The following is a 15,306-nucleotide window of genomic DNA, read 5'->3' on the forward strand; positions in this document are numbered from 1 at the left end:
CCATAGAATTACAAAAGTCAAGCATAATCCTGATTAAAAAGCTTGTTTTAAAACCAAATGACAGGCTGTACCATGCATCGCTTCAGTACGATTTGAGAAAGATGGGTGGCCTTTTTTCTCAAACCCTCTCCAACTATTCTTTTTTTTTCCAGTTTAAATCTTCTTACGCTAAATTCTAACAAATTCAATCAGCCTTACGGTGGGGAACATATAGACTGAGGCCTGTATGTCCATAGATTTACACACATTTGGGGTAATCCTGATTAAAAAGCTTGTTCTATGACTGAACGGCGTCCTGCTCTCTGACATGAAGAGCAACATGTGAGCACTTTGGTCCGATGCTCTCAAACTCTCTGAGTCTCTGGTTCTGCTTCCTGCATGAGGATGGTGGGGCAGTAAGAAGCTTTTACTGACTTTAAAAGCTTCTTAGGTTAAAGTCAATCAGTTGATGACTTTATAAACATATAGATCATGTCATGGATGTCCAAAGACTTGTAGAGGTACAGGTTCATCCTGATTAAAAGGCGTGTTGTATGGCTAAATGACTCGCTTTACCTTACAATTTCATGTTGCATTTTATAAATGTGCACGTGCTTTGCTTGGATGGCACCAAAATTGTGAGAATATAAGAATGAAATGTTTATACTTTGAGAATTAAGACTAATTCTCACCCAGAAACTTACAGGATGATTGAAAACACTCCTGTATGTTTGCAACTAGCTGCTGATTAGCTGAGCTACACAGTGGAGCAGTGGTTAGTGCCTCAATGCAAGAAGGTTCCTGGGGCTAGGGAGGAACCTTTTTGCATGGAGTTAGCATCTGCCCATCCCCCAAAACAGGCCCACCAGGTTGATTGGTCTCTCTAAATTTCCCATAGGTGTGTGTTCACAAATAATTGGTTCTATCCCTATGATAGTTTGGTTGATTTGTTCAGGATGTGCCCCACCTGTCACCCAATGACAGCTGGGATAGGCTCCAGTCCCTCACAACTCTGGCTGGGGTATCAGGACCTCCACACAGCTGGAGTCCCAGACCAAGGAGTTCTCTGGATTCCCAGCCAAATAATGATCCTCCCCTGGTCTGGCTCCACTCATCATGTTGGTTTGTTGTTGTAGTCAAGAAAAATACCATCTGGTCTTGATATATATATATATATTTTTTTAAAGCAACCAGGTGTTATTATGCGGTTTCTATGCACAATTTCCCATCCTACTTGCTAACACATTAACTTGCAAAGAAGTGGAGATGGACCAGAGATGCATCTGGTGTGTTTTGGCTGGAAGCCTCTGTCATTGACACTATGCAGCAAAGTTGTCCCCCTGTCTTTACAAAGATAATTTTTTACCAACTGGTGATGTCACATATTGGGCAAATGTCAAGTTGGTCTCACTGAAGTCTCACATGACTTCTCAAACAAGCAGTTCACACTGCAAAAATTTATGTCCAAGCAATTTTATGTCATCTTTTTAGTAAATTTCTCATATTTGACTTAATATTTGCCACAGGTACCTTTTACAGGGGACCCATCTGGTGTATTTTGGTCATAGCAATAATAAATTGATGGCAGGATGAGGATTACCGCTAGATTTGGGCTACTTGAATGAGTCATTTGCAGGTGAATCACAGTGAAATTTTAACATGTGATGCTCTAGAAAAGTCATCCGATAGTCAATGAGAAAAAAACCAAGTGGAAGGTTGGATAGGTATCGGTCAAAAGAAAGTTCTGGCACAACTTCACCAACTACCAAACTCCAGCAACACTTATATTGAAGCGAATAACTTTATTCAAGGCCAACGCCTTTTATCTTGTTGTTTTCATCAGGGTCATGACAAGTTTTGCTGGAGTTCTGACCTCTACAACCTTAGATATTGAGGAATAGAGCTAATGCAGAGGTAGAAAAACACCATGTACACTTAAAATTGTACTGTAGACTTCTTAAGAGCACATTAAATCTTTTTTGTGTCTTTCTTCAGAGAGGACAGGACAGTGGAAAGACCAGGAAACAACTCAGCATATTACAGTCTGGGTTCATGAGCAGTTTTGGTTTATGTCACTTGTTTCTTCATTCCTACGCACCTGTATGTGGGTTTTTGATAACACATCTGTTAAGGTCACGTAAAGGTCACGTGAAGGCCAGGATGGGTGGGTGTGTTGAAGCTTGTTTGGAGGTTAAAGTTTGCCCTCAGCTTTCTCTTTTGGTTTGTTTCTAGATTCACTTAAGGTTGGGTTGAGTCAGGATTTCCAGTTAGTCAACACTAACTTTGGCTTCAGAGCACGTCAGAGAGAAACCAGAAAAGAGATCTCATAGAGAGGATGACTGAGTTTTATACAGTTTATTACATGATGAATGACTTATCAGAGATGTATTTCCCATTTTTAAAGAAACGAGAGATTGTCAAACGCATTTTTATTTCTTTTTGCATAAATTTGTTGGAACACAAGCATCTCACTTTGGGAGGAATCCCACACAATCTATGATGTATAGTCTGCAGAGTTGTAATTTAATTTGATTCAAAAACTTTGCTGGAAGTGGCTTAAAAATGTGATTTGGTACCTCCACAGTTCCACCCACACTCTTGCAAATGATTTCAAAGCAAGGCTGAGATTTGCTCTTTGACTCTCTTTTCTTCTGTTTGCAGAGGTCAGCTAACCAACCACTGCCCTAAAGTATTTTGCACTTCTTGCAGGAACAAAAAAAACCCACCTGAAGCTGCAAGGTAGGACAAAAAGATCACCTGTTGTTTGTAGGTGAACCACCTGAGTGATGCTGCTCTCTGGTCTTCATGTTAAGCCTGCTTCTGGCTGTAACATCATATCTCCTGCACAGACATGAAAGCGGTGTTAATCTGCTCATATAATCCTGTGAACAAAATGGAACAAGCATAACTCTAAAAGTGTGAAACTATTCCTTTAGATTGCTCTCAGACATAAGGAGGTTAGCTCATCCAGCTCCTGTTCCATTACCTCAAACTGTACATCACGCACGTCTTTGTTTTATTTGTGTGTTATGAAAAAACGCCTCAAATCATTTATGGAAATCCTTTTATGATATGTGTTGTACCTGCTGGCAGATCCTCATCCGCTCTCATTTGATGATGGTTTTAGCCGCAGCTCTGGCTGTGACATAACATCCCGGCTCAGAGCGGGAGCACACAGGCTCGCTGACGGGGATTACGGCTCATTCTTCAGAGCGCTGGGTTTATTTTAGGGTCCGACTGGATAAAACTGGATTAGCATCACAATGAATCCCCGGGGCGCTCCAACCCAGAGGTCAGCTCCTCCGTGGCCTCTGACATTTCAAATGTTTATAAATCCCCATCTGTGTTGTGATTGCTAAACATAGATTTGATCAGCTGTCATTCCAGTGAGGTGTCCCTCTTTGATAAGTGTGGTGCTTTTTAAAACTCTGGGTCCAAATCTGGCAACTTTCATCTGCTGGCACCACAGACTCACTTTAATGTAGCTCTTGATTTTCCACTTTTCATTTATTTCTTTGAGTCCTGAGAGAGTGGAAGTCATGCTGTTTTAGCTGTCACTATATTCGCTGCTCAAAGTACAGATCTTAATTTGTGCAAATGTTCTACGTTTCATCAAATCAGGGGTTGCAGTTTGGTGGACCTGGAACGTCTTTGGTAAAAATACTTCCATTATTCAGACATTTACTTGGGAAACAGAGCTCCAGTATGACACTGGGAATGTTAAACCAGTATGTTTGCTCACCTTTTACAAGCTGACTAACAGTCATAAATCAGAGTTTACAAAGTTAAGTCATTGCTTCTGCATCCTGATAAAAAAAAAAAAAAAAAACGTCTTGACAAAAAAAAGTAGTTTTAAAAAGATTTTTATTCATTTATTTGCTTTAACAACAAAGAGGAGGATGGTGATGGGGCTCATGGGAAATGTGGTCTTCTTCCTAAAAAATAGTACCTGTTTCTTCCAAAAGGAGCACCAGGGACAACACCAAGTAAAACCTCTCCACAAAGGCTTTAAAAACAAACAAAAATGTTGGAAACAATAATTAATGATTCAAATGTATGCGGACATTTTAAAATGACATGATTTTATTGTCACATTTGTTTTAATTGACATATTTTAGCTTTATGTCAAAATATTTGGCACATACAGATTGTGATTTGAAGAGAAAAAAATGGATTAGATTTGTAAAAAATGGAATGGATTGGAATGGAATTAAAAAAAAAATTGGATTTGGGGAATATGGAATTGAATGTAATAAAGGATGCACTGAAAAGTGCATTTTCAGTCAGAAACAACATGGCCTTAACAGTATGTTTTATTTATTTAACATTTAATTAACCAGGAAAAGAAACTCATTGAGATTAAAAATCTTTTTTACAAGAGTGTCCTGGCCAAGATAGGCAGCAGCACAATATACAAAGTTTCTTATAAAAACAGACAGCATTACACAGACCTGTAAAACACTTTATGTACAATAATTAAAGACAGGCTGGGTTATTAAAGGGAGCAAGATCATCTGTCGACACATCTGCAGCCAGATGCCTCAGTGTTTACATCATTTAACAATCTCTTAAAAGTGTCCAATGAGACCAGCTCATACAGTTTCAGGTCTTTTTGCAGCTCATTCCAAGCAAAAGGAGCAGCAAATTTAAAGACCTTTTTTCCTTATGTATGTTGTGGATGCAAGCAAAAATGGCGGGTCTTGTCTGGATAGGGGCCAACGTGTGTGCTGTGGACGTATTTCAGTATATTAGACAGAAACCCATGAATAATGATTTATACAGCTCTGGAGAAGAAGGACTTGTCTCTCTGAATCTGATTAGGGGCATGGACCCTTATTGTATGCTCAATGAGATCAGACACACAAACACATGAGTGCACACAGTCAGGAAAAATAGTGCCATAACTGTGGAGACTGCCTTATTCTTTAAAGCATCAATATTAATTAATAAAATTGCAATGCTTTGATTTGATCAAGGTTAGTAGGCAATCATAGTCATGAATGCAATGGTACGAACAACTGGCATAAGAATTTCTTTACGTGTTTTGGTTTTCGATGTTGGCCTGGAATTTTCAATTCAGTGCATCCCTTAAATTTATGGACTGGATTGAGATTGAGGAATAGTGGAATGGAATTCAATGCAATAGATTTACATAGGAATGTAGTGGATTTGATTATAGTGGAATGGATTTGGATAAACTGGAAAAGACTTGGATAGAATGGAATGGATTTGAATAGAACACAATGCATTTGAAAATAATGAAATGGAATAGGATGGTTCGGCATGGGCAAAATGGAATGAAACCCTAAGGAAAAGGCTCTCAAGATTTAAAAAAAATAACACTTTTAAAAGATGAAGAAAGTAACCATTTTATACCTCGCAACAGTGCAGAGATAGGAGGTGATCAAACTGAAAGCTAACAGAGATCAGTCAAGCCCTCGTCTCTCAGCACCTTTTCCATGTTCATGTTTCCTTTATGAAACTAAACAAACCACAGCTCTGTGATGCAGCCCCTCAGGAGCAGTTTGTGGCCTGCACATCTCGTTCAAGGACACCATCATGTGCCTTTTTTCTCCTCTGGTTTATCTGTGCTGGTTAAGTGAGGTCACTACACAATGAGAGTCTCCATCATCCTGACTGGAGAGGTCGGAGCTCAGAGCCACCGAGACCAGGCTCTGATCAGATCTCCCAGGTCTCTCTCAGGTCGTTAGAGGAATCCGTCACGTTGGGTTCCAAGGCTTCAGAGTGTGACAATGATAAAATAATGTTAGTGCTGAAATAAGGATATATCTCTTTGGGCCATCTGTGTAGTGCTTCCAAAGTATCTTTCTTTGGAAGGAGTGAGCATGCTAACAAGTCTGGCTCAAAAAAAATGAAGACTGTAGTCATCAAATCTCATCATAAGCATTTTCCCGAATGTTTGTGTTCTGAAAATCCCCCAAATTCTTGGAACTACAGCTTAGATGTCCCAGCTTCAGACGCAGACAGAACTGATGCATAGGAGGAAGATTTGAGACGGTTAGAGTTGAAAGTAATTCATTCTCTGTCGCCCTGGGTGTAGCTTTAAAGGATCAACAAGCTCCAACAAGCGAGGAAAGAAAGCATCTCAAAGAAAGATCTTCTTTTAAGTTTCTTTGAAATGAAATCTGAGGTTTGAAGCTGCAGAGTTCTTTTAGTCCCTGCTGTTTCTGACTGGACTGACCTGAGGTGTATAAATGAAGGAGTGAACAAAGCTGTGATGGCGTCTGATCATTTATGGCGTGTCCATCTCTCACTTTGACTTCTCGCCACACACACAGCCACTAATCAGGGCTGATGTCATCGCAGCTGGGTGAACCCGGCCTCGTCAATTATTAATAGACCCATATCACACATTAGCTGTTAGATAACCGCCATGAGCTCTATCTTTGAACATAGACCTGAGATAGAATCATAGATGTGATTTAAGCTCATGAGCTTAAAGGCGGAGAAATCCCTGGACTCTCTGTTTAACATTAAATATTCAATATTTTGCTTTATTTGACCTTTGCGTGGACTGGTGCAGAAAAACAACCCGGAAAAGTGGCCTCACAAAAAAATAAGGTCCTGATTAAATGCAACAATCAGATAAAGGCCAAGCATTTTTTCAAGTATTTTATTAGCAAAGGGAGTATTAGAGTCAGAGATGAGACACGATAATGCCAAGAGATAACTTTTTTTCCCCATCATGAACCTTAAAAAAGACAAAATAGAAAAAGAAACTTTAGGAGGTGGTATTACATGTTTGTCTTCCTTGAATATAAATATTAAACTGAAATGTTGGACACCAGATTTAATGCTGAGCAAAATTTCAAAGTGGGACAGCAAAAACTTTTAATGTCTGATTTTTCTTTTAATCTGAGCCACATTTCCTTGAAATATCTTGAGAAAGTTTTATTTCAAGATCTTAAAAGAGGAATAATGCTTGAATTGGCTTGTAAATAGGTAAAAACAAAAAAATAATCTGCCAATGGGTTGAGTATTACTTTTCTTAACACATTGGCAGATTTTTTTTTTTTTTACTCTTAAAAAATAATTCTAGTGCCATTTTTGTGGTCAGTATCTTGTAATAAGATATTGTCTGGTCCATTAGGACGGTTTTTCAGTTTTTACTGAAAAGACGATGTAAACGTAATAAGATTAGAGTTTTTGTTCTGTGAACAGCTTGTTCAAAAAGCCACATGAGATTTCAACTTGAGATCAACATGGGATTTGCCCAAATGGCCTCATCACTTGTTTGTGTATCTCCTCATTAAAGCAAATTCGTCAGAATCAAAGCAGAACTTTTAAACATGGCAACAGTGAAGGAGGCTTCTAGAATGCTGGAGGGGTTTTAAATGAACAGTAGTTGTCACTAGAAGACTGAATACATCTGTATACATTACAGCAATGTTTTGAAGTCTGTCCTCTCGGGCTACACAAGATTTAACAGGCATGTTTCCCAAAATATCCTGTAATTCTTGGCATGCCAGTAAAAACTAACAAACAAAAAGTTGTAGTTAGTGGTTAGCCACATTAGCTAGCTAGCGACTAAATGCGAGGCAACAGTGGGTGCATCTCTAAGCTTCATCTAAGAGCAATGACACGCCCTTTCCTCCGGAACGTCACATTCAGGGACGTGTTTTAGTAGTTACGGTATCAGCTGATCACCTCTGGATTATCTCTCAGTCAGCTGTAAGAGCTGTTTGTGTAAAATTCAAACCTATATTAACCTGTTTAGGAAACACAATCACATGAAGAAAACCTGCTCTCTGTTTCTTCGGTGTCCTGTTTAAAGCACACAGATTGCTTTACCAGTAAAATGCGTCTTTTTTAGATTCATTATCTAGCCTTTATCTAGAGCGGTGGTGGTTATGATGCTGAAACTTATTAATTAACCTTGTTTATTGTGTCTCAGGAAAATATTGTTTATTAAATTTAAGTGAAAATAGAAATCATGGTTGGGAAATCCTTTAATATAGCGTCTTAGAAAGTACTCCTGGTGCCACAGAGGAGAGAGGAAAAGGAGACTGCAGTTTATCACTTTGGGAAGCACCCAAGGTCAGGGCTATGTGACCTCACTATCTGGGCAGTAATGGATGATGACTCAAACAGAGAACCCTCTGTGGACCAAGTAGGAAGCTCTGGTTTGACTGAATGACACCTACAACGAAATGCTACAAACAGCAGTTCTTCAAGTGTCCACTAGAGCATTTCTACTGAGAATAAAAAGGTAGACTTTTACAGCATTAAAATCATATTTTCAGCCTGGTTCAAAAACCATTTGGTCCTGAAAAGCTCATTCTCTATCAGCACACACTGTATGAGGGGGAATTTGACGGTCTAAAACTCTTCCTGAATATTCCAGATTATGACCAACCCTCATATAATCAGCTTCATCACACTTTGAGGGTGTGGTTTGGTTAGATTCTGATGTCAGCTCCAAAACTCTGAGAAGCGCAGAGTGACAGATAAACTTTTTCCCACAGAGCCCAACCCACGTCACCGCCCAGAGCAGATAGAAGAAAAATGTAGATATACTATCTCTAGTTAAACCTGAAGATCTGGGTGGTTTACAGAGCTCAGAGTTTTTGGTTTGACATCCAGACATCTGATCCTCCCAGTTGAGAAGTTGTTCTTCAGACTTCAGTTTGTTCTGAACTCAGAGAGTCAGGTTCGTCAGGCTCTGACTGATTCATTTGTCGTTATTCCAACCAGAAGCTTTCTAAGAACAGTTGCTCTGAGCCATGTGCAGGTGTGGATCAGTCTCTGTTAGGTCAAGGCCCTTCAGTCACCTGTGTCTCCAGTTTGACTCAGGGCCTTGTATCTTCCAGACGCCACACATTGCAGCAGGGAGAGTCGCTTGGTCAGGAGAACGGCCTGGATTATTGATTAACAGCCCGAGTATTTACAGTGAACACACTTCTGCAGCTCAGCCACGTGGTGTGATGCTCTCAGCAGCATGTGACCCACTCGTCTTATTTCGCTTTACGTGTGGAGACTTGGGTTGTTTATGGTGTGACGAATCAGGCCCCTCTCAGGGTCAGACCCTCCAATCCTGCATACCTCCAGGCTTCTCAGCGTGACCATATCACACTGTCCCTCTTTGTCTCAGCCTGTCCTATACATTCATATAGGAGAAGCTAACAGAGGACAAATGTAGAGCTGAGGACACAGCTGGCATGTCATGCTTACTTTCCCCTGAGCTGCCCTCGCTTGAAGCTCCAGTCCTACTTTAAAGGGCTTTTATAGGGAAGAAGGTTTCCTAAGGTAAAAAATGTAAGAACATGCTTTAGTACACAGCCGTAAAAAAAGCTGTTGGTTTTCTTATCAGAGCGTGCCCTGTTTATTAGATGCCCTTTTCGTAGTCACCGTGTTCGTTCCTTGTCCTGCATCACCCTGTTGTTGGTCACTCTGTTTGTTTGACGCCCTATTCGTGTGTCCCTCTCTTAATTTGTCGCCCTCTTTATTTGATTTCCAGTCTGTCTGACACCCTGTTTGATGCCATGTTTATTCAAAGCTCTGTTTGTGGCCCTGTTCTCTTCCATCACTGTACATGGGGCGCACTCTCTAACCTCTTGACATTCAAACAGGTCTGTAAAATAAATCTCTGTCACAGAGTACTTTTTTACTCCTTTTATTAAAATAAAAGTAAAAAAAAAAACCCTTAAAGATGTATCACCTACATTTTTGCCACAGTGTCAACGGGCAAAGGTAAAATAAGCAAGTCTCAGGTCGCTTTGACTGTTGAGAACCAGTCCCTGGATTTATCAGGGTTTGACCAATCAGAATCAAGTTTTTAAAGCTTTTGTCGAGAAATTTGGTTTTCATTTTTGAGGGCAGCTGTTGTGGACAAATGGGGAACTGTATGTTTTTGGATATGAATCTTGTCCTGCTGTGCTCTACCTCTTGAACTTTTGACCAAGTGTGAATTTTTGACATAGAAAGTGCACAAATTATTTCTTCTTGTATATTTTACTTGCTGTTGATCACTGTATTAGTTTTTTTTTTCTTTTGGAAGCAATAGAAATCATCAAAACTAAACCCCTTACTGCCTGAATGAATAAACAATTATAAGAATAGATTGTTGTGTGTGGGTTTTTGCATTCTTACAGATGTTAAATCAAGTGGAGATTGTAAATTTGAGTGTAGTACACACAATAGTAAAACATAATTTATATTATATATATATAGACATGAGAAGTTCATCCCCTGACCAATATATCGTGAAATAGTGGATCTGATATGATCTTTGGTACCTGTAAAATATAAATCAATAGGTAATAATAAGATACAAAGGTCATTTCAGCTGCATCAAGACCTGACAGGGTATGTTGAAAATTTGTGACAACAGGCATCAAGGGGTTAATACACCAAAATTATAAATCTTATTGTTGACAGTCTTGATTGCTTTCAAAGATCATGTGGTGCTTTAACACAGCTTGGTAATAAAATGAAAACGATCCAACACCTCCTGTCAATGTATCTGAGCTAAAAAAAAATAAAAAAAGGGACCTTTTTAAATGTTAGGAAACCAAGATTTCTTAAATAGACAGCATGAAAATTTTACCAAAGCAATACAGATTTCTACTTCATGGTGTGAAACAGGAACGTTTTTTCTAACTGAACCACATCATGGCTTCTAAATCAGATCCAATCGCATACAAGTAACAATGAAGATCGAATCGGGCATGACATCACTGATCCCCACAGGTCTGTTAATACTTTGTAGGGCACAGATTGCTGGACTTTGGTCGTGAATTACTTCCCTGAGATCAGTTTCTGAGAGGGGTTCATCAGGCTGCAGATATATCTGTGAAACATTAACAGAGTGCTGTGCAATGCCGGAGCCTCTGCTGTCTCTATCAGCATTTTTTTGAGATAAACTGTCTGAACCCGGGGCGTTATCTTTAGACCTCATCCTTTACTGCGCTGTAACTGGTGTAGCTTCATTACAGCCTCTGCATCTGACCTAAAACTGGGAGCGTTCCTGCTCTTAAAGGACCAGACATTAAAAGTTAAGCATTTAAGGAAAGATTATTTTATTTTTACAGAAGATGAATTCTTCCTGTTGTTAACCTGCTATGGCTCAAAGGCAACAGTCAAAGGGGAAAAAGCAGTATTTCCTGAATCCACCTCTACCTTGTTTGAGCTACAGTTCAGCGTCACTTTCTGCCTGATTTGCTGAATAATATCAGTCTCTGTCTCTGTCCTCATGTACACTCTGGGCCACTGCTAATCCCTACCATTAAATGTTCCCTGCAGATTATGAGCATTAATCACTGCTGTTAAACCAACAATATCCATTAACATCATTCATGATCTACTAAAGTCGACCTGAAGAAGGCTGGAAGTAAACCTACCCCCGTGATGTCGCAACAATGCTTCTCTTGTTGGGAATACCTGCAGTGTTTGCTCTACAATTTAAAGACCAGTTTGCTATAGAGGACAGGTATACTGATGAAAGTATGGAAGTTTATTTTAATAAAATAGATGATGACAGCTTGGCCATCATTGTCCTGTCAGCCAGCCTCCACCTCCACAAGGTCCAGGACTGAGCTTCTTCAGCAGTCAGTTCAGTCTCTGTCTCCTAGATCGTGTCTGCTCACAGCAGGTGAAGTTCTTTCAAAGTAGGGTTGATATCTGGTGTTAGCGTTGTTTGCCATGTCTGTAAAAAGCATGATGCTATTCTGCATTCTGGTATTCCCTCTGTCGCTGGGTTAGCATGGCTAGCTTGTCCATCTTATTGGAAACATCAGGCCTTGCACCAGTTAGCATTGAAATGCTACAGGCTGCTCACAGCTGATCTCATATGTAAACAATGCAGCCATGGAAACATGTAGGATCTCCAGACAAACACAGGAGTAAAAATACTAAAAATGTCACTGAAGACAAAACCAGTTTGGTGTCCATGACCAACAAATGAACCATACAAAGTAATGACCCACTCCAAAAACAAAGATGATGTAAAAAAATTTTTTTAAAAATTACAAGAAACGGACAAGGAAGAGAGAGCTAGTGCAACAGGCAGACACTTGGGCGGCAACTAGCAAAAAGATGGCTTGTGTATCTATGTATCAAAGTTTGTATTACAGAATGTAATTTAGCTATAAAACATGTATATACAAAGTATGGACTTGGTTTTGTATATGTTTATTTCTAAACTTAACTTTATTTCAGACAATATTACATGAATGGGTAGTTTCTTTTGAAATTTATTCCTATTTACATAAATACATTTATGTGTTTGCACAAATACAGATGAAATTACATAGATACGCACACATGTCCATACATCAACAGACATACATCTTTACATTGATAAACTTGTGCAAACATTCCATCACACGTAAATTTACACAAATACACATACACATATATACACACAAACCTACATAGACTCATACATACATACATACATACATACATACATACATACATGTGTGATCTGTAGATGTTTTACATAATGCAGAGGTAGTGGTTCAGATGCATTGCGCATTTAATTTGTGCTCTTAGCAGAAGCATCTGTAAATTTGCTGCTGGTCATGTGAAGCTTATGCTAACAAAGTTATGTAATCCTTCAAAGAGAACATCCACTTACAAACAGAACATTTTAAGAGCATGAATTAAACTGTCAAACGCTACAGATGGATCGACGTGTAAACTTTTTATGACTTCAGATCCTCGTGAGCAGCTTTGTTCTGTGAGAAAGAGAAAAAATCAGATGAAACATTTCTGCACTGACATTGATGCTACTACATGTCTAACAGTCACGTCCACAGAGTTTTATGTTTGAAACATGAAAGAGGTTTCTTCACACAGGGTAAGGCTGTGACTTGGAAAACTGGTTTGTATCTGTAAGATTCCAGTGTGCTGGTAGCAGAAGATAAACTAGCTAGATTATCAGTTTGGGAGGTTAAGAAAAAAAGATGTTACTGAGAAACAGTGAGAATCTGTGCCAAAGTACCCAGCTTATGATTGACAAGGCAGAGCTAAGGTGAGCTTGAAGCAGCTTCAGTGGGCCCACCTCGTTTGTCGACCCAGTTCTGCCCAGTTATGCTGCACACGACCGCAGAGCTGTTTCTGTGCCACTTCCTGCCATTTCATGGAAATGAAAACGTTTACACAACCACTTGCACTGTGAAGCATGTCTGACATTCCCCTCCCACCAACTCTCACCATTTTAGCATTAGCACTCTCACATTAGCATTAGCACATTGGCGGCTGAGAAACCTGGGAATTTGAAAAAATCTGTTCTGCTTTTGGTTGAACAAAGATCTTCAGTGAGTTTCTGTCTGTGCAGCATACAGGCCTGTGAAACAGTCACTTGAGGAAAACCTTTGCCCTGCTTCTCTATAAAGAGATTATTATCTTTCCATTCTCTGAAGAGTTTACATGGAAAAATAAATCTGTTGTGTCTCAAGAATAGAAAAGAAAAGATGCTTCTAAATCCCTGGTTAAGCTTCATGGAGTGTAACTACTAATCAGTCTGACCCTCCTCCAGTGTGATCTGGTTTCAAACTCAGGTCATTACAGGTGAGGTATCGAAGGCGCGAGTTGTTTCTTCGCTTCGAAATTATGTCAGCTAACTTTGGCAGCAGGGTAGGATCAGGCGGATTAACAGCAGCAACACTTGATGCAGGTGAGAGGTTCCTGATGGATTTATGAGACTTGTTTGTTCAGAAGAGGTGAACTTCTTCAGAGGTGACCGCAGCAAACCTGACCAAAATTAAAAAAATTTTAAAAAAAAATACTGAAGGATTTAACCATTAACACCAAAACTGAAGGTTACAATAGGACAATTTAGAGTAACGTGAAAAAAATGTTAAGTCACAAGGAAAAAGTTGTAAAGTTAGAACTAGAAATATGTCAAGTATGAAAAGCTGTAAAGTTTCAGGAATAAAGTTGTTAACTTACAAGCAAAGGGCAACATACGACTTAGACCAATGAAGCTTATAGAGAGCTAAAAGTTCCTGTTCATTGTGGATCTGCTTGAGACCAGATGCTGGCCAGCCTGGAAGTCATGTACACACCCAGCCAAGAAAAAAAATAATAACGACTTTTACGGTATTCAAAAGCATACTTACAGTCTGGTTCAAAATACAACTCGGGTTTAAAACGCTGGTTTCGCTGTTGGCACGCACTATTATCATTTAGAAGATAATAGGATTTTTTTGATTGTCCAATGAGAGACACAGCTGAGCCCACGTGACCAACAATCGCCCAATAGCTGTTAGAAAAAAAGCTCAAAGCCATTGTCATATCAAATGGCTGTGTTCACGGATTGTTTCCATTGCACGGTATCAGGATCAGACGTGTGACTTTGTGGAGACAACGTCCAAGAGTTGTAGTGAATGATTCAAGAAGAAAGTTGGCTTTTCACAAGACTAAAATCTTACGAGTTATGAGAGTGAACTTGTAAAGCTAACGGAATATAGCTGTTAAGTTAAATGAAAAAAGACATGAAGTTAAAGAAATAAAGCTAACATACAATAAGACAGCTTTACAGTAACAAGAACAAATTGTAAAGTTGCAGAAGGGAGTAATTAAGTTACAAGAACAAAGTCGTAAACTTGTAAAGCTAACGGAATATCGCTGTTAAGTTACATCGAAAAAGACATGAAGTTACAGAAATAAAGATAACTTACAAGAACACAGATGTAAAGTAAAAAGGACAAAATTGTAAAGTTGCAGAAAGAAGTCATTAAGCTACAAGAAGAAAGTCGTAAAGTTACAGAAATAAAGTTGTCATGCTATAAACAGTGATGTAAAGGTACAAAGAAATTTATGTTAAGTTACCAAAAAAAAAAAAAAACCTTTTGAATGTTCTGAGTAGAAATTTGACATTTTTCAAGAAAAAATTGTAAAGTTATATGAGTAAATTTGTAAATTTCCTTGAATATAGCTGTGAAATTCCGAGAGAAAGACGTGAAGTTACAGTAATCGGGTTGTAAACTTACAAAATTTAATTCGAAGACTAACAACAATAAATGGGAAATTTGTAGTAGATGATACAAGAACTTCTGATGCTTTAAGACTGAAATCATGTAGAGTGGTGGAAAAAGACAAGAAAAAAATTGTAATTCAAACACCTAAGTTAAAATATTGTTAAAAGTATGAGCCTTTTCCTGTTTTAAAACATAAGTATTTGTTTAGATTTTTGTTTTTCTTTGTAGTTTTTATCAGTTATTTGACTTCTTTGGTTACTGTGTGGTGTAAAACCTAAACTTTCAGTTTTCTTTGTGTGTGTGTGTGTGTGTGTGTTTTCTTCATTGAGTGGACCACAGATGACATCTGACCACTTATTGCAAACAAAGAAGAAATAATACA

Source organism: Halichoeres trimaculatus, unplaced genomic scaffold, assembly GCF_033239565.1.
Source record: "Halichoeres trimaculatus isolate MK-OKI-2021-1 unplaced genomic scaffold, fHalTri1.1 fHalTri1_scaffold_16, whole genome shotgun sequence".
NCBI lineage: Eukaryota > Metazoa > Chordata > Actinopteri > Labriformes > Labridae > Halichoeres > Halichoeres trimaculatus.